Source organism: Meles meles, chromosome 20 (assembly GCF_922984935.1).
Source record: "Meles meles chromosome 20, mMelMel3.1 paternal haplotype, whole genome shotgun sequence".
In the NCBI taxonomy this organism is placed as follows: domain Eukaryota; kingdom Metazoa; phylum Chordata; class Mammalia; order Carnivora; family Mustelidae; genus Meles; species Meles meles.
The window spans coordinates 18,120,766-18,141,075 of NC_060085.1; the positions used below are offsets into that span (position 1 = coordinate 18,120,766).

General features: G+C 42.7%; 1 protein-coding gene across 10 annotated transcripts in view; it reads right to left on the minus strand.

Moving 5' to 3' along the window:
* MAP4 (microtubule associated protein 4) overlaps nucleotides 1-19,402 on the minus strand; it is a 185,666-nt gene extending 166,264 nt beyond the window's left edge. For 3 of the 10 annotated variants that reach the window (XM_045992047.1, XM_045992051.1, XM_045992049.1), the window contains exon 1: nucleotides 19,131-19,268. The gene's annotated coding sequence lies outside the window, so the exon portion shown is untranslated. Of the gene's footprint in view, nucleotides 1-19,130 lie in introns of all 10 variants that reach the window. The other 7 variants (XM_045992050.1, XM_045992046.1, XM_045992048.1 and 4 more) reach the window with 6 other exon arrangements.
* Nucleotides 19,403-20,310: the final 908 nt, after the last annotated feature.

Sequence of the window (20,310 nt, forward strand, 5' to 3'; positions counted from 1 at the left end):
CACAAATAAGTAAATAAATCTTAAAAACAAAACCAAAAACCTAGCAGTTTCATTTCACTGGCTTGAAACCAAGCAACATCTTAAAACTCAAGTACAAAAAGCTGCCTTCAAAAAAATAAGGTATCCTGGAGTTTTTTCACAAAGAGAACAGTGACTCATTCTTAGACTATAATGAGCTAGAAAGATATTACCTCATCATTTCAGCTAGTTTATTGCTGTCTTGTTAAAAAGCAAGCAAGCAAACATGCAAGCAAGCAAGCTTGTAGGGCTTACAAGTGCTATGTATATAATGTGAAAATCTGCATAAAACAGATTCTTTAGAAATGGAGAAGCAAACATAAATACAATGTATACCCACCCACTTCCAAATGTTTTTTAGGCCAAAAATCTTATTCGACTTGCCTAACTTTGATCAGTATATCTGATTTTAAGAGTCTGGCTGAATGGAATGATGTGTCTTCAACAGAATTTCCTAAAGACTAGCTGTCACAGGGCGCCTGGGTGGCTCAGCTGGTTAAGGGTCTGTCTTCATCTCAGGTCATGATCCCAGGGTCGTGCCTCTGCTCAGGGGAGAGTCTACTTCTCCTTCTCCCTGCCACTCTGCCTGCTTATTATGCTCTCTCTCTCTGTCAAATGAATAAATAAAATCTTTTAAAAAAATTTTTTTAAATAATTAACTGTCACAATTGGTTACCAATTCCACCAAATAATCCCTTTTATCTGACAAAACTGTCATTCAATAACCAGTCTCTTTTATTTTACCAGAAAGACCTACATAATTCATTAATTAAAAAGAAAAAAATGGGGGCACCTGCTGGCTCAGTCAGTACATGCAACTTTTTTTTTTTTAAGATTTTATTTATTTATTTGACAGAGATCACAAGTAGGCAGAGAGGCAGAGGCAGGCAGGGAGAGAGGGGGAAGCAGGCTTGCGGCTTTGCAGAGAGCCCGATGTGGGGCTCGATCCCAGGACCCTGGGATCATGACCTGAGCCGAAGGCAGAGGCTTTAACCCACTGAGCCACCCAGGCACCCCAGACATGCAACTTTTGATCTCAGAGTTGTGGGTTCAATTCCCACATTGGGTGCAGAGATTACCCAAAAAAATAAAATCTTTAGAAGTGGCTGAGTGGCTCAGTTTGTTGAGCATCCGGCTCTTGACTTTGGCTCAGGTCATGACCTTTGGGTCTTCAGATCGAGCCCCGAATTGGGATCCCGCTCAGCAAGGAGTCTGCTCAAGATTCTTTCCCTCTCCCTCTGCCCCTCACCCTGCTCTCTCTCTCTCTCTAATAGATAAATATTGTAAAATCAAATAAAATCTTAAAAAAAAAAAGAAAAAGAAAAAAATGTATATGGGGACCTGTATTCACTTTGTTTAAAACAAACAAAACAGCTGTGTTTTTTGACTTAAGTTCCCCTGCATGGTACCTGATCTGAAAATCTAGGAGCTTACTTTAAGCAGCCTTGGTGATTAATAATGGAAGTGAAAGTTAGCTTAACAGCCAATCAACAGACTCCATGACTGAATAATAAAAGTAAAAGTACAGAGCTATGAGCCAAAACTACATGAACTAACTAGATAATGATAAAAACCCCGCATGATATCAACTTTAGTACAACAGCAAGCCATGCTTATTTTGATCCTTTAAAGTCCGTAAGTCTATGGACATAAGTGTTAATTACTTCAAAATCAAAATACTCTTCTCTTAAACCTCTGGTCTTTAAAATTCCAATCACAAAGGGACACCCAGCTGGCTCAACTGGAGGAGCATGCAACTCTTGATCTCGGGGTCGTAAGTTCAAGGCCCACATGAGATGTAGAGATTACCTAAATATAAAAATCTTAAAAAAAAATTCCAATCATATAACTTTTAATATACATAGGTTCAGCAATTGTCAGTCTGCAGTCGAACCCTGCAAACAATACATAGTTCCATCATCAAAAAGTACCTGGATCAGTCACTCATACATTTACTAATACATTTCCTTTGGACCACTATAACAGAAGGCAAGGTATTATGCTGACCTTTCTTGCCTACTAAAAAGTCTTATCATTTGTGCTCATGAGTGATAAAACTGCTACAGAATAAAACCTAGAGAACCAACCAAACTACTGAAGATTAAAAGAAACTACAGAAATTAAAAGATCATAAGAATAATGGACCATAGAACTAAATATAAAACACAAAATTAATAATACTCCTGAAAGATAACTTAGGAGAAAAGGTAGGTGACCTTGAGTTTGACAATGACTTCTTAAGGAAGAACACCAAAAACATGATACATTAAAAAAAAAAAAAATTGTACATTGGGACTTTACTAAAATTAAAACTTCTTATTTGCAGAATATACTTGTTAAGAGAATGAAAGGACAAGCCACAGACTGGAAAAAAGTATTTGCAAAACACATGTCTGATAAAGGACCGGTACCCAAAATGTACAAAGAACTCTTAAAACTCAACAGTAAGAAAAAGAGACTGGGGGCACCTGGGTGGCTCAGTGGGTTAAACATCTGCCTTTGGCTCAGGTCATGTTCCCAGAGTCCCGAGATCGAGGCCCTCAGCGCTCCCTGCTCTTGCTCTGTATTTGTTTCTCTCTCTCTCTCAAATAAATGAATAAAATCTTAAAAATAAATAAATAAATAAATAAATAAGGAGACTGGCAAAAGATGTGAAAAAAACACCTCACCTAAGAAGCTATATAGTGGCAAATAAGAGTATGAAAAGATGCTCCACATCACACTTCATTAGGGAACTGCAAATTAAAATGAGATACCGGGCACCTCGGTGGCTCAGTGGGTTAAAGCCTCTGCCTTCGGCTCGGGTCATGATTTCAGGGTGCTGGGATCGAGGCCCGCATCGGGCTCTCTGCTCCGCGGGGAGCCTGCTTCCTCCTCTCTCTCTCTCTCTCTCTCTCTCTCTACCTGCCTGTGTACCTGTGATCTCTGTCTGTCAAATAAATAAATAAAATCTTTAAAATAAATATAAATGAATAAATAAATAAAATGAGATACCACTATTCATCTACTAGAATGGCCAAAATCCAGAATACTGACAACACCAAATGCAGACAAGGACGTGACACACCAAGAACTCTCACTCAGGGCTGGTGAGAATGCTAAATGGTACAGCTGGAAGACAGTCTGGCAGCTTCTTACAAAACCAAACATACCATTATCATTATCATCCAGTCCAGCAATTGTGCTCTTTGGTATTTACCCAAAGGAGCTGAAAACGAACTAATGCACTCTGAACCTTCAGAATCTCCATTACAAGACCGTGATTTATACATACACTAAAATCTGAGAACCCCTAATCTAGAGCTTCAGTTCAAGGGCCACACAGGACAAACAGGACAGAAATCAGGGCTCTCCCAAGGTTGTCTTTCTTATATAGAGACACCCCACTATACCTCTCAAGGTGAACCAGCTCTAAACCAAAGCCCAAATTTCCCACAACCACAGGAGATAATACAAAAGCCTGCCTTAGTGGCAAAAGGACCAAAAATTCCTGAGAAATTATGGCCATGGAATACCCCTCTTGTGCACTGGCACCCAAAGTTCTCCTAATCTGAATAAACCAAGGACCCTCAAATTATAAACATAGTTTGGGATAATCAACAACTAGTTATGCTATAGAATTCTTGAGGGAAATGAACACCAAGGCTAAGGGCACAACAGCAACAATGTAAGCCAGAAGACAGTGGAATGATAAAGTCAATGTGCTGAAAGAAAAGAAAACATACCACTCTATACCCAGAAAAAGTGTTCTTCAAGGATGAGAGTAAAATACACATACACAAACCCAGAAGCTTTTTCTAAGGACAGGGTCTTTTTTTTTTTTTTTTTTTTTAAGATTGTATTTATTTATTTGACAGACAGAGATCACAAGCAGGCAGAGAGGCAGGCAGAGAGAGAAAGGAGGGGAAGTAGGCTCCCTACTAAGCAGAGAGCCCAAAGCAGGGCTTGATCCCAGGAGCCTGGGATCATGACCTGAGCCGAAGACAGAGGCTTTAATGCACTGAGCCACCCAGGCGCCCCAAGGGACGGAGTCTTTGCTGTCAGATTCTTTATTTTTTTCAAGTAATCTCCACACTCAATGTGGGGATTCCAACTCACAACCCCAAGATCAAAAGTCACATGTTCTATCCTCTGAGCCAGCCAGGCATCCCTTTGGGTTAAATTCTTAAAGGGATCTGTACCCAATACCAAGAACAACTTATCAAAATCTTGAGGATCACTGAACCTAACCACCTTCTCAGTATCTCTACAACACCGCTCAGGCTCTACTTTAACATGAATAGTCATAGGAAACTCTCTGTCATCTAAGAAGTTCCACTCCATTTTTCTCTTTAACTTCTACTTGATGGTACTAGTTATGCCAAAGCAACAAAATACTAAAACTAATCTCTCTCTCACTTGCCAGATCTTGATGTATTTGATAAAAGTTGGCCCCACCTGTTTCTTCACCAAGTGAAAATCTCTAATTCCTTAAACAGTGCCTCAAGTCACCTAATTTTTCTTTTCTTTTTTTTTTTTTTTAATATTTTAGTTACTTATTTGACAGAGAGAAAGAGACAGCAAGAAAGGGAACACAAGCAGGGGGACAGAAAGAGGGAGAAGCAGGCTTCTTGCAGTGCAGTGAGCCCAACATGGGATCCCTGGACTCTGGGATCATGACCTGAGCCAAAGGCAGATGCTTAATGACTGAGTCACCCTGGTGTCCCTCAAGTCACCTAATTTCTACTTTCATCACAGTCTAGACTGTTCTCCTCTGGAAAGGCTCTCAATTGTGCATGTCTCTGAAAATGCGTTTTGAAAACACAATACTGAAAATACAAAGTTATTATGTTCCACTCTAAGAGTGCTTATATTTTCAATCCTAAGAATCTATCATCTTTACCCTTCTGACTGATAACACCATCTCCCCATTACTGTCTCAAAGGCAATAAAGAAGCATGAGGAGAACTGTTTTAAAGAATAGATAGGGGGCTCCTGAGTGGCTCTCAGTCAGTTAAGCAGCTGCCTTCCGCTTGGGTCACGATCCCAAAATCCCAGATGGTGCCCTGCATCAGACTCCCTGCTCAGCAGGCAGTCGGCTTCCTCTCTCCAACTGCCTCTCCCCATCTTCCACCCTACCCCACCCACCACTCCCCCTGCTCTCTCTCAAATAAATAAAATCTTTTTAAAAAAAGAATAATGGGAGTGCCTGGGTGGCTCAGTGAGCCTCTGCCTTCAGCTCAGGTCATGATCTCAGGGTCCTGGGATCGAGCCCCGCATCAGGCTCTCTGCTCAGCAGGGAGTCTGCTTCCTCCTCTCTCTCTCTGCCTACTTGTGAACTCTCTCTGTCAAATAAATACATAAAATCTTTAAAAAAAAAAAGAAAGAAAAAGAATAAATGGTAACTATCTAGCTCTAATTAAAATTAATAAAAAGACCTGAATCCTTGGGCATGAGTCAATCTAACAAAGCACCTTTAAACTACATAAAAGGTAGAGTCAAAATTTGTAGAGCATTTACAGTCTGTATCATGGTAACACTATTAAAAGTCAGTGTGTCCTCTCTTCCATTTTACAACTTACTTTAAAAAAATCATCTGCAGCACTTATCTGCTATACACCTAGAAGATACATAAATATCTGTGGTATTAAACTGAACACAGTAAAAAGAATACTTGAAATTAAAGTTCAAATCCAAGAGGCGCCTGGGTGGTGCAATTAAGAGTCAAGACTCTTGGTTTTTGCACAGGTTGTGATTTAAGGGTTGTGAGATAGAGCCCTGTGTGAGGCTCCACACTCAGCACAGAGTCTGCTTGAGTTTCTCCCTCTCCCTCTCCCCCTTTGCCCCAAAATAAATAAATAAATCTTTTTTTTTTAAATCAGGTAGCAGTGATAATGTGATGACTTAGTAAATATACTAAAAACCTATGAAAGTGTGAATTTTATGTTGTGTAAAGTATATCTCAATACATCTGCTTTTTAAAAAAGAATCTATCAGGGGCGCCTGGGTGGCTCAGTGGGTTAAAGCCTCTGCCTTTGGCTCAGGTCATGATGCCAGGGTCCTGGGATCGAGCCCCACATCAGGCTCTCTGCTCAGCAGGGAGCCTGTTTCCCTTCCTCTCTCTCTGCCTGCCTCTCTGCCTACTTGTGATCTCTGTATGTCAAATAAATAAATAAAATCTTAAAAAAAAATAATCTATCATAATACCTGAAATATAAACAAGATCCTTATGTATAAAAATAACCCAAGATGAAAAAAAAGTCTATATGAAATAACAAAGGAAAACTAAGTAAATCAAACCCCATCCATATGATGCAACATTATGCAGTCATTAAAGATTAAACAGCTTTTAAGGCAGCTAGGTGGCCCAGTCGGTTAAGCCTCCAACTTTTTTTTTGTAACTTTTTTTTAAAGATTTTTATGTATTTATTTGACAGAGAGATCACAAGTAGGCAGAGAGGCAGACAGAGAGAGAGAGAGAGGAGGAAGCAGGCTCCCTGCAGAGCAGAGAGCGGGACGCGGGACTCCATCCCAGGACCCTGAGATCATGACCTGAGCCAAAGGCAGAGGCTTAACCCGCTGAACCACCCAGGCACCCAGCCTCCAACTCTTGATTTTAGCTCAGGTCGTGATCTCAGGGTTCTGAGATCTAGACCTGCACTGGACTCTGCGCGAAGCGGGGAGTCTACTTGGGATTCTATCTCCCTCTCTCTGCCCCTCCCCAAGCACTTGCTCACTGGAGTGTGCTTGCTCTCTTGCTCTTGCTCAAAAATAAGTAAATCTTTTTAAAAAAGGGTAAATAGCTTTTACTAACACAGGAAATCACATGACCTTAAGTTTTTAAAAAGTAACAGAGATAATTATTTATTAGCAGAAATATCTAAGTAAAAAATGTGTACACCTAGAAAAAAAGACTGTAAGGCAATATGCCCAGTTGTTAAAGTGGTTACCTCTGGGAGACAGTGTTCAAATGATTACTTTTGCCTTGATATTTTTCTGTATTTTCCAAATTTCCCGTTTTCCTCATAGAACAAGTAACAATAAAAGATCATTTAGAAAAAGAACAATGTGTGGTCTTTAAGAAAACACATGAAAAACTTCTAATTTCATGTTCACTATCGCTTTTTTCAGACTTTTAGTATGTCCAGGGATCGCTTCTATACAGATCAGCATTCTCTGATGAGCTGAACTAGTTCACCTGCTCCCCCCAGCCCTCAATCTGAGTAACACAAACTGCTAAACAGGAGGGTTCAGCAATGTTCTTCATCCTTATCTTGTCAAGAAAAACCTGAAACTGGTAGAACACAGTCTCCTTCAGAACCAAAATGCTGTAATATATATTTTTAATTATTTATTTATTTGAGAGAGAGATCAACAAGCAGGGTGAGGGGCAGAGGGAGAAGCAGGCTCTCCACTAAGCAGGAAGCCAGACATGGGTCTTGATCCTGGTACTCTGGGATCACAACGCCAGCTGAAGGCAGATGCCTAACCGACTAAACCATCCAGGCACCTCCAAAATTAAGTAATATATTGACATCAGTACTATAATGCAGGTCCATATCGTATTACTCACAAGCTTAAATGACATTCTCTTATGAACTCCAACACATTTAATGATTTTTCTTAGAATGGAAATTAAGAATAAGGCAGGCATCCTGCTGGAACAAATCAGACCTCTTGGAGATTTAAAGTTTACAAGAAATACATGGGCAACTGAAAAACGTTAAATACCATCACCAACATGCAAGTAGTAAAATTCAGCATATTAAAAGTTCTACATGACAAATGACTCAGTTTTTTCAATATAAAAATTACAAAGAGAAAAACATATGAAGATACTTAAAGGAGACTAAAGAGAGGCACCTGGGTGGCTCAGTGGGTTAAGTGTGTGCCTTTGGCTCAGGTCATAATCTCAGGGTCCTGGGACCAAGCCCCACATCAGGCTCCCTGCTCAGAAAGGAGTCTGCTTGTCTCTCTCTCCCTCACTCCATTTATGCTCTCTCTCTTGCAAATGAATAAAATCTTTAAAAATTGAAAAAACAGGGGCGCCTGAGTGGCTCAGTGGGTTAAAGCCTCTGCCTTTGGCTCAGGTCATGATCTCAGGGTCCTGGGATCGAGCCCTGCATTGGGCTCTCTGCTCAGCGGGGAGCCTGCTTCCCCCTCTCTCTCTGCCTGCCTCTCTGCCTACTTGTGATCTCTCTCTGTCAAATAAATAAATAAAATCTTTAAAAATAAATAAAAGGAGATTGAAGAGACCTATCTACCAAATGACAACCTTGTTTGCACCCTATTTGAATTGACAGCTATAAAAAAATCCCCAAAACAGAAAACTTTTGATATTAACTGGCTACTTTTATATTTAAAGGTTCTCCAGTGATTGTGATTATACTTAAAACAGAAGTACTATCTTTTAAGACACATCCCACGATATTTACAGATGATATGGTGTCTTGGATCTTCTTCAAAACCCAGTATAGAATGGTTGAGGAATAAGAGAGGATACAGATGAATCAAAACTGGTCATGGCAGGATGTCTGGGTGGCTAAGTCAGTTAAGCATTTGTCTTTGGCTTGGGTCATGATCCCAGGATCCTGAGATCAAGTCCCGCTTTGGGCTCTCTGCTCAGTGGGGAACCTGCTTCACCCTCTGCCTGCTGCTCCCCCGTTTGTGTGCTCTGACAACAAATAAATAGAATCTTTTTTTTAAGATTTTATTTATTTATTTGACAGAAATCACAAGTAGGTAGAGAGGCAGGCAAAGAGGAAGGAAGCAGGCTCCCTGCTGAGCAGAGAGCCCTATATGAGGCTCATTACCAGGACCCTGGGATCTTGACCTGAGCTGAAGGCAGAGGCTTTAACCCACTGAGCCACCTAGGTGCCCCTAAATAAACAAAATCTTAAAAAATGAAAATAAAAATAAAAAGACCCCCTGATCTTCCCACTAAGGGAAAGTGACCTTGCCTAAAACAATCCTCTAAAAAAAAAAAAAAAATTGGTCACGGATTGATAATTATTAAAGACAAGTGTTCTTGGGGTGCCTGGATGGCTCAGTCAGTTATACATCTGATTCCTGACTTCAGGTCAGATCATGACCTCAAGGCTGTGAGATCAAGACCTGCATTGGGCTCTACAGTGCCTACAGAGCCTACTTAAGATTCTCTCTCCCTCTGCCCCTCTCCTCTCCCTACCACACACACGTGCATATTCTCTCTCAAAAAATAAAAATAAAAAAATGAAGAGAAGTGTTGAGTACTTGGGGTTCATTTCATTAAACTAATCTCAACTTCTGTGAAGGATCTGAAATTTTACATTTTTTTTAAGATTTCATTTATTTATTTGACAGAGGGATAGAGAGCACAAGTAGGCAGAGCAGCAGACAGAGGAAGAGGGGGAAGCAGGCTCTCTGCTGAGCAGGGAGCCCGATGCAGAGCTTGATCCCAGGACCCTGGATCATGACCTGAGTTGAAGGCAGCTGCTTAACTGACTGTGCCACCCAGGCACCCTGTGAAATTTTTCATTTTAGTAAAGTTTCCTACAAAAAACAGGAGGTATACAAAAATTACTATTATGAAATCAAACTCACAATTGATAGGGCAATGCAACTGCGGGATGTTTGAGAAATAGGGACTTCAGTAATGACCTAAAGGTTTCCCTTTAAATAGGCGAAGTTATAGAAGGACACTACCAGATCACATCTTAGAGCTGAACTAAGTAGGACAGACTTAATAATACAGGTATATCTTATACCGCTCTATTTTGCTACTAGTGCTAAGAAACGGATTATAGGAGCAATTACATACTCTTGGTTTCCTCAACCACATAGCCATGCAGCTTATGGCTACTTTCAGACATTTCTAATCTGGCCTAGCCAACTAGCTATCTTGACTGCTGACGACACTAAATTTTTAATAGCAGATACAGAAATTTTCAAAGACCCCAGAATTTACATGAATTATTCACCACTACTACTTTTGCCACAGCCAATCTTCTACACTGAGAATCCATTCTTCAAGAAGTCATTTTAATAATATCAGTTTGCTACACCTCCTCTTTCTGAAGAACAGGATGCTTTTAAAAAGCATTTCTTCATGTCTACTAAAGAAAGAAAGAATAGTAAAAAAATAACAGGTCAGATCCTGCCCTTTGACAGCCAATGTTTTGCATCCCTTGTCTCTCTGTGATTTAGTGATAAGGAGGAAAATGAAAATGAATGAACTTAAGTTTACACACGAAATAATGTGAACACAAAATTAACAACCAACATAGCCAAATGCATCTTAAGTACTCCTATGTTCATCAAAGAACTATTCTTGAATAAGGACAGAACACATTTCCCTAGAGAACATATAAAATCAAATTAAGGTTCCTATTCCAACACACACCATTCTGAGTTCCAGTAACAAAGGGTAATTAGAGGTAAGTGTACAGAGGACACATAGAAGTAAGATGCTTGGGGCGCCTGGGTGGCTCAGTGGATTAAGCCGCTGCCTTCGGCTCAGGTCATGATCTCAGGGTCTTGGGATCGAGCCCCGCATCAGGTTCTCTGCTCCGCAGCGAGCCTGCTTCCTCCTCTCTCTCTGTCTGCCTCTCTATCCACTTGTGATCTCTCTCTCTCTGTCAAATAAATAAATAAAATCTTTAAAAAAAAAAAAAGAAGTAAGATGCTTGAACTTTTTTGGACCTTAGGAAACATTTTATAATAGGTAAAATATTCTTTTGTTTAAAAAAAGATTATTTATTTATTTATTTATTTGAGAGAGAAAGAGAGCGAGCGAGCAGGAGAGGGGAGAAGGTCAGAGGGAGAAGCAGACTCCCCATGGAGCTGGGAGGCCGATATGGGACTCAGTCCCAGGACTCCGGGATCATGACCTGAGTCAAAGGCAGTCGTTTACCCAACTGAGCCACCCAGGCGCCCCTAGGTAAAATATTCTTAACAATACTCCACTTTCCCTCTGCGCCATTTTCTGTGACATTATGCTACAATGAATTCCACTACAATGGCATTTTTATACCAGTGTTAACTGAATATACATTTGGTAACAGAGAAATCACCTGTCACCCAAAGAAACATTCATACCCCAGTACAAACTATTCCAAGGAAAATATGATCTACCTATAAGAAGAGGAGTAAGGGCTCTCTTGAATCTTCCCAGTGTACTTCTATTCCTCACACAGAACATGGATTAACCCAAATGAACATCTGATCAAGAATTTCAGACAGTCTTAAAAAAAAAAAAAAAAAAGAACAATCTCAGGCAGTTTAACAAAAAAAGAGCTTAGAGAGCAGTTACTTTAGGAAGCAACATTTTTCTTAAGGGTCTCTAACTTCTTTTTTTTTTTTTTTAAAGAATTTATTTATTTATTTGACAGAGAGAGATCACAAGTAGGCAGAGAGGCAGGTAGAGAGAAGGAGGAAGCAGGCTCCCTGCCGAGCAGAGAGTCCGATTCGGGGCTCGATCCAAGAACCCTGAGACTACGACCTTAGCCGAAGGCAGAGGCTTAACCCACTGAGCCACCCAGGTGCCCCAAGGGTCTCTAACTTCTATTACCAATCACCACTATCCACAATCTCTCCTAAATTTTTCATTCTATAAATTAACAAATCTTAAAAAAAAAAAAAAACAAAAACAAAAAACTAGCTGTGCCTTCAGAGTTCAAGATGTAAAATATTTTAGGGGCACCTGGCTGGCTCAGTCAGTAGAGCATGTGACTTTTTCAAGATTTTATTTATTTATTTGAGAGAGAGGGTGCATGAGCTCTCTAAATGCAGGGAAAGGGGCAGAAGGAGAGGGAGAGAATCTCAAGCAGACTCCCTGATGAGCTCAGCCCAATGCTGGGATCATTCTCAGCACCCTGAGATCATGACCTGAGCTGAAATCAAGAATCCAATGCTTAAATGACTGAGCAATGCAGGTGCCTGAGAGCATGCGATTCTTGATCTTGGGGTGGTGAGTTCAGGTCCCATGTTGGGCATAGAGATTAAAACAATCTTTTTTTAAAAATGATATAAAATATTTAATTATAATTTTGTACATAAACTATAGCAGAAAACCAGAGCCAAAATCTTTGGAAATACTAAGGTAATAAAAGTCAGAAGTAAGGAGAAAATAAAGTATTAAGTTTTACCTCTAATTTATCTCTAATTACATATAAGATCTGATCTTGGCACTCTCTTGGCGAATGTTTTCTTAATGAACTCGTCAAAATAGAGGAAGAACATATCTAAATTATAGACACAGGAAGGGTACCAAGGCACGTGATAATAGAATCAGGATTCAAAAAGCCTCCTTTGGAACAATGGACAGAAACTGGACTTACAGAAAGAAAACAGGAGCATAAACAAGTCCAACACATAGAATCAGAAAATCAACCAATCAAGAATAAAGACGTGGGTTAACAGCAACTCTAAGGAAAAATACCTAGAAGGGAGCTTTTACTACCAGACAAGTATAAACCAACACTGAAAAGTGGATATGGAAAGAAAGAAAAAAATTATTTCAAAGCAGAAGGGGTAGAAACTAAGTGGAAAGGGGTCATTCTGAATTCCTTAATCACTTCCTTTCCAGGGCCTAATACAATATCTGGATCAGACCACATCTGACAGAATGACAAACTGTAGCATGTCCACAAGAGATGCCCAACATAGTAAAAGGTTTAGAAAGCACATTTCCTAAGAGGTGGCTGGGGGAAAAAACTGTTTAGTCTGGAAAAAACTTACATGGGACAAAAAAATTCCAGAAAAGAAATGACTCCTGCTGTCAACGCTGTCAAAGTTTAAAAAAACAAAACAAAACTCTAAAAACCAGAAACTTCTTTAATTAAAAGGAGCAATCCCACCAACAAGGGACAAAGGCTGACTTATTAGTCAAGATACTTGAGAGAGATGGCTTTGCTTGGGATCAAGCTAGCCCTGGGAGTGAGAACAGCTCATCCATTCCAGCTGCAGTCACTCACTTCCTGTTTGGCCAAGGGCAAATGACATCACCTCTCCACTGAGGCTGAAAAACAGTCATTTAAAATACCAATATTATAGGAGTATAATTTAAATTAGGTAACAACTGCAAACTGCTTTGGAAATGGACTTTATTGTGATAATGAAAACTCCATTTTCCTACCTTAAACATACACTGAGGTTGAACAGTTAAGTAAATCTATTATGAATAACTAGAGCCAAGTTTCTGTCAGGGAAAAAAAGTTACAAATAAGCAAGGAGAGGAACCCTAGAATGAACCTGTGGTACTGGACTAGAGTCAGAGAGACCAGTACGACCGCATCATATTTATATACTGATAGATACGGAAATAAACATACATGTGTGTGTACCTGGGTCAGTATACATGTACGTATATGGATACTGTAAGCAGTATACATATATGTAGTTCCTAGGTCTGCCCTAAGACATCTAGAAGCAGTGATAACCCAGCAGCAGTGAGTACATCCAGTTCATTTAGAAACCAGATCTGGGTTTCTAAATATTTTTCTCCGATAAAAGAACCCAGGGCTCCTTGGAAAAATGGCTGATTTTTGTGGGGGCTGGGGCAGGGAAAATCCAAGATGAGACTGGAGCATCATGCAGCACCAAAAAAAGAAAAAGAGGACATATAGAAAGAACTTAAGTACCAGGGGCGCCTGTGTGGCTCAGTGGGTTAAAGCCTCTGCCTTCAGCTCAGGTCACGGTCTCAGGGTCCTGGGCTCGAGCCCCACATCAGGCTCTCTGCTCTGCAGGGAGCCTGCTTCCCCCCTCTCTCTCTGCCTGCCTCTCTGACTACTTGTGATCTCTATCTCTGTCAAATAAATAAATAAAATCTTAAAAAAAAAAGAAAAAGAAAACGAACTTAGGTACCAAATGGCCAAAGCCAGAAGAATATGAGCAACAAAGCATGGTATCTGGATTACAACCCAAAAGAAAAAGTATTCACGAATCCATACCGATACAAATGAGTAAGTAAATAAACTGCGGGGGGGGGGGGGGGTGGTCGTGTACATATCTTCCCTTCAGAAGAATTCCAAATAATGTAGAAGGAATGAGGGAAACAGAAAATCACCACTACAATTACACGGTAAATGCCACTGCAGCCAAATTTCACCGATGAATGCTAAAATTCGTGGATGAAACTTAGATCTTTGGGTAGCCTCACAGAACCTCCCCCAAATATTTATTCATTACTGTGGGTGATTCTAACACAGGTTCACAAATTCTTTGATACTCATCCCTTGAAGAGGTAGAGCTTACTTCCCTTCCTCCAGAAATGGGCTTGACCTGGCGACTCATTTCTAGCTTCTAACAAATGAAGTAAGGAAATGGAAAAATAGTCACTTCAGTGACACCAGACAGATACCTTAATCAAGTTATCAAAGTTAACATCAGTAATAAGTCACATTGCTATCAGGTATCCCCTGAAATGCAGAATGACATGACAAGAAGAACATACCATCTCTGTGGTACTCCTCCCCGAAATTCAGGCTTCAGACTGAATCAAAACAAAATACCAGAAAACCCAATTAAAACCCAAATAACTGACTGCTACTTTTCAAAGGTGTCAAGGAGAGAAAGGCAAGGAGAGACTCAGAAACTGTCACAGATTGTTGGAAACTAGGGAAACAGGACACCTAAATGTAATGTGGTATCCTGGATCAGATCCTGTAATAGAAAAAGGGTATCACTGGGGAAAAACTAGGGAAATGAGAGGAGAGCCTATATTTTAGCTAAAATAATATTAAACTAATATTGATGTCTTAATTTTAATAAATGTCTCACTACGGAAGATGTTAAATTTAAGGAAAGCTAGATAAAGATTATATGAACGTTCTGTACTATCTTGACAGTCTTCTATAAATCTAAAATTATTTCAAAATAAAATATTTTTTAAACTGCCTTATTGTAAAGTCAGAAAGAGGGAAAGTAATACATTTTTTTTAAAGATTTTATTTATTTATTTGACAGACAGAGATCACAAGTAGGCAGAGCGGCAGGCAGAGATAGAGGAGGAAGCAGGCTCCCTGCCAAGCAGAGAGCCCGACGCAGGGCTCCATCCCAGGACCCTGGGATCATGACCTGAGCCGAAGGCAGAGGCTTTAACCCACTGAGCCACCCAGGCGCCCCGAAAGTAATACATTTTAAAAGAAATTTAAATACATGCAAACCAATAAGATAGGTTTTATGGTGAGAAGATTAACATTTTCAAGTGCCTGGGAGGTACAGTAGGTTTAAGTGTCAAGACTCCAGGTTTCGGCTCAGGTTGTGATCTCAGGGTCGTGAGAAAGAGCTGCGCAGAGTCCCACCTGGGATTCTCTCTCTTGCTCCCCCTCCCGCCCTCACCCCTACAGGGGCACATGCTCTCTCTCTCTCTCAATTAATTAATTAATTAATTCCCTCCCCCCCCACCGGGGCACCTGGGTGGCTGGCTCAGTTGTTGGGTGTCTGCCTTCTGCTCGGGTCACGATCCTGGGGTCCTGGGATTGAGCCCAGAATCAGGATCCCTGCTCAGCAGGAAACCTGCTTCTCCCTTTCCCACTCCTCCTGCTTGTGTTCCCTCTCTCACTGTGTCACTCTCTGTCAAATAAATAGATAAAATCTTAAAAATATATACATATATTAAAAAGAAAAGGAAGATTAACTTTTCTACTGTATAAACAAACACCAAAGTAAACTGGATTGACTTTCAAGCTCAAAAATTTAATGACATACAGGGCGCTGGGGTGGTGCCCTCGGTTAAGCCTCGGACTCTTAGTTTTGGCCCAGGCTGTGATCTCAGGGTGGTGAGACTGAGCCCTGGATCCCTTGGCACTCAGCTAGGAGTCTGCTTAAAACACTCTCTCTCCCTCTCCCTCTGCACCCCCACCCCATGCACGCACTTGCACGCGCTCTCTCTCTCAAAAATAAATTAATCAAAATTTAATGACATACAAAACAATTCCCATTAGGTCTGTGTCGAGAGATTAGCCCAGCAAGCTCTAAAAAGGTAGTGAATATGATCCCTCATATATCAGTTTGCTTTAACCCCTTTCTTGACATAATTGTCCTCAACACATTCCTAGCAGTAAGTCTACAGAAACCTGGTTCTAAAAGTGCCATTTAGAAGAACAAAGTGAAATCAGTGATATTTACTCAGTTTCCTTTTCAAATTGACCAAATCAAATGAACCACCAGATGACTTCCATTAGGTCAAAATGTTCCTCAGATTTTCTTGCTTTTTAAGGAAAAATAAAATCTACACATCAACTAACCATGCTTAGTATTTAAAAAAAGAAAAAGGGGGGCACCTGGCTGGTTCATTTGGTGGACCGAACATGCAACTCTTGATCTCAGGGTCCTGAGTTTGAGCCCCATGTTGGGGGTAGAGATTATCTAAAAACAGTAGTTAACAGTAAGTTTAAAAAGAAGGGAAAAAAAGAAAGAGGAGGAGAAGAAGGAAGAGAAAGAGGAGGAGGAAGATGCCCTAAATATGAAGGGTCAACAGCAAAAATTTCAAGAGACAAAGATGGATCAATTGGGAAAAAGAACAAAATAGGAAATCAGGAAGAACAAACTGACTAAAGCTAAGTCACCTATCTTGACAGGGATGAGAGGTTCAAATCACACAAACACACCCCCCCCTTTACACAAGGGGACACTCACTTCCACAAACACCCCCACCCTATAACCAAAATTAAAACCACAAGGTAGTATCTTTCCCAGATCTCAATCCATTTCAAGCAAGCTTGGGAAACCTGTCCTACTCTCCCCTGAACACCAGAGTATGCAATTAATAAAAAGTTTTCATATCCTCAAGAAAAATAAAAAATAGAGCTAAGCCACCTGGACATAAGAATCCAGGTGCTTCCTTCATCGTCAGCGAACAATGGAAAATGACTTTTTAATATGTAACGTAAACTTACTTGTAAATGTGAGAAATTTAACACAGGTTAAATAGGCTGAAATGGTAAGTATTGGAAGAGATGACTTAAAAAAACAACAACGACACTGAGACAGGGTGGGAAAATGTTTTTAGAATCTTCCCAGCACTGTCACCCATTAATGTATTTATTCACACAATGGGAAAAGAAGGGCAACTCACTAGGATTCAGTAACTTGATTAAAACATCCCTTAAGAACATCCAGGGTCCTTAGTTCCCATTCTATAATCAATTGCCTTTTTATTACTGATTTGGCTGCCCAGAAACAAACGAGGTGTCCTAGTCAGTGGATAATTAATTCCAATTGTGTACATGGCATTTTATACTTTCGGTGTAAATAAACTCGTATCTGGTTTATCAGTCTCTGGTGAGATTACTTTGCATGAATAAATTCTCAAGCGCTTGAGTCACCCTTGCATGAACCAAAAATTTCATGTATCTAAACTAGTGGGGGGTCGGGGGGAATCCAGAGAGACCTTGACTTGGATGCCAGTTCTGCCACATAACTATCCGTGTGAGTCCTTATTCCCATCAGTCTCAATTTCCCCATCTGTAAACAAATACCTACGGCTAGTGCCTAGAAGATGGCAAGTGCTCACAAGGTGATAACTTTATTATTTTTAAGCCAAACTGGAGAGGAAGACTACCACTGATACAGGAACATCTCACTTGAAAAGGAGTAGTCTAGAACATCAAACCAACACACTGCAAAGACACCCCCTGAAGAGAGAGGTCCAATCTCAGAGAGGTGAGAGGAGCAAAATTAAAAAGTTGCAAGTAAAGTAAATACCTGCTGCACTGCACAGCTCTCTCTTAGCAACTCCAATGTTGTCTACCAAACACCCAGCCGGTAATAGTTAGAGCATGACAACTGTTCACTCTAAATCCATGTGCTCAGCTTGGATTCAGGACTGATTTATAAAAATAGCTGTTGTTGCTGCTCTTTCAATCTCTTTGAGCTGATGACTGGGCAGTGTTACCCTATAGGCCTAGAGCAGCTGTATTCCCTCACCACACCCATTTCTCTGCCTACCCAGCTGAGCTGACGGTACCCCCCTCCCATCTCTGCAGCATACTATTCTCCCTCTTCCTGGGCTGAGTGAGCAAATTACAAGCCCAAATATCCCCTGATGCAATGCCACAACCATCCCTGGGAAAGAGCAGAGGCAGTTGCCAAAAGTGCAGCAGCAGGGAAACGGGCGGGAGACACACACACACACACACACACACACATTCACACACAGAGCAAGAAACACTGCAATGCTATGCAGCCCGGGAGAGCGAATCGAGAGGCCCTGGGGAGCAATAGTGTAACCGAACCAGAGGAGGGAAAGGAGAAAGGGAGTTTCCAGGAGAGAGCTGGGTAACACTAACATTCCCGAGAAGCACCTTTCACGCCGGGTCTGGGTGCTAAAACACAAACCTAAGCGTAATGACTGCCTCCTCCCTAAAGTAGCAAAAGCATTTAATTTACACGTTCCTGGGTGGAAGCAAAAAACCAAAAAACCAAAATCAACGTCCCCCCTCCCCCGGGGTAATTTCACCAAAAAAGAGCTCAAGCAACACCAGCGGAGAACCTGGTCCAAGTGCTAAATCACCAATCTCGGTTCTGGGTAACGTTTCCAACTGCCCCCTCCCGGTCCCAGTCCCAATCCTCCCATCCCCACCCTTGCTGCGACGGCTTTGCCCTCCCGCAGCCAGACACACGCTAGTCCCCCAGCAGTGCGGGAGGGGACGAGCGCAGAGAGCCCAGGCTGGGGCCCGGTTCTCCAGACCGCCCCTCAGCCCCGCCCGTAACCCCAGACTGGCCACTCTTTCTAGCTCACATCAACCCCACCTCAACTGACCCCCGAAGTCTCACGGACCTTTAAGTTTTTCTACGTCCCCGAACCCCACCCAGGGCCCCAGACCCCAGCCGATCCTCGTTCCGCGAGCGCAACCCCATCCTGAGCCCAAAGCATGCCGCTCGGCCCCACGCTCCAGACGCCCGAAACCCCGGTCCTCTCAGCCCGGTCCGCCCCGAGGCGCCCCCAGATCGCTCCTCGAAGGCTCGGAAGATCACGCCCGCAGGCCCCCAGCCCGGCCGCCCCCGCGTCCCGCAGGCCCGCGGCCACCGCCCTTCCCAGCCTCGGGCGGGCCCTGCGGGGTCCCGGGCGGCCGCGGGGCGCGGCTCGGGCAGCCCCCGGGACAGTGGGGAGGCCGCCCCTCAGATCGGGCCCCGCCTGTCGCCGCACCTACCCGCCGCCGCTGCGCCGGAGCCGAAGCCGGAGGGAGCCGGGAGACGGCCGGGAGGAGCCGGGAGGAGCCGGGAGAAGTCGGGAGGAGCCGGAGCCACCGAGCAAGTCCGTGGGGCGGGGCACAGGGAGGCGGCCGCTTCCTCGTCGCCCTCTTGAGGGCCGGCGCGAGGGAGGGGCGCCGCCACCGCCTATCCCGCGGGCGCCGCTGCTCCGACCAATAAACGCGGCGAGGGGGCGGGCGGAGGCCTGAGGCAAGCCAATGGGCGTCGGCCCCGCCGCCTCGACCTCGCAGTGGTAGCGGCGCGAGCGGAGGGCCGTTGGGGGCGAGGTACGCATGGGGGCTTCTGACTCCCGCCTCCCGCCGGCTAGCGCCCGGGCGGCCGGCGGGTAGACCGACCGCCGCCGGGGATTTGTAGTGGACGTTGCTTCCTTTCAGAACTTGGGTGCCTGGAGCGGGGAGGAAGTGAGCGGCCGGGTACACGCGGCCGGGCCCCGGGTCTCCCCGCCTGCGGGGCCTGCGGGCTCTGTGATGTAACCTGGGCGGGGCGCGGGGCGGGGCCTAGGGCGCGGGCCAGCTGGTCGCGGGAAGGAGTTGTGGGGGGACGGGGACGCGGGTGTTGGGGCCCCTCCAGGGCTGCGCTGCCACCAGCCACAAGCGACGTGGCTGTTTCAAGTTGAAATGTGCTGTAGGTGTAGAGTACACATCGGATTTCCAGACTTAGCACCAAAAAATAGATCTCATTCATAATTTTATTTTGATTATAAACTGGACAGTTGATAGCAAAATTGGTTATTACCGTTTTAGATCGATTTGATTAAAGAAAACACATTTAAAATAGTTTCATGGTGTTTTTTTGTTTTGTTGTTTGACTTTTAAAATGTGGCCACTAGGAAACTTAAAATTGCTGTTTGGGTCACGTTATACGTTTGCTAGCTAGCAGTGGTCCAGAAGGAAAAGTGATGGCTCACGCCTACTGAGTACTTATTATATTCTAGGCACTCTCGTTTAAGTGTGTGACACCTAATAACTCCTTTCGCTGTCACAAGGATGCTCTACAATTGGTGTTAATTTCCCATTCTCATTTTACAGATGAGAAACAAACCCAGAAGTTTGGTAATTTACCTAATGACCCGCAAGCCAGCAATCAGAGTGGTGCTTTAACTCAGGCAGCCAAGCCTTG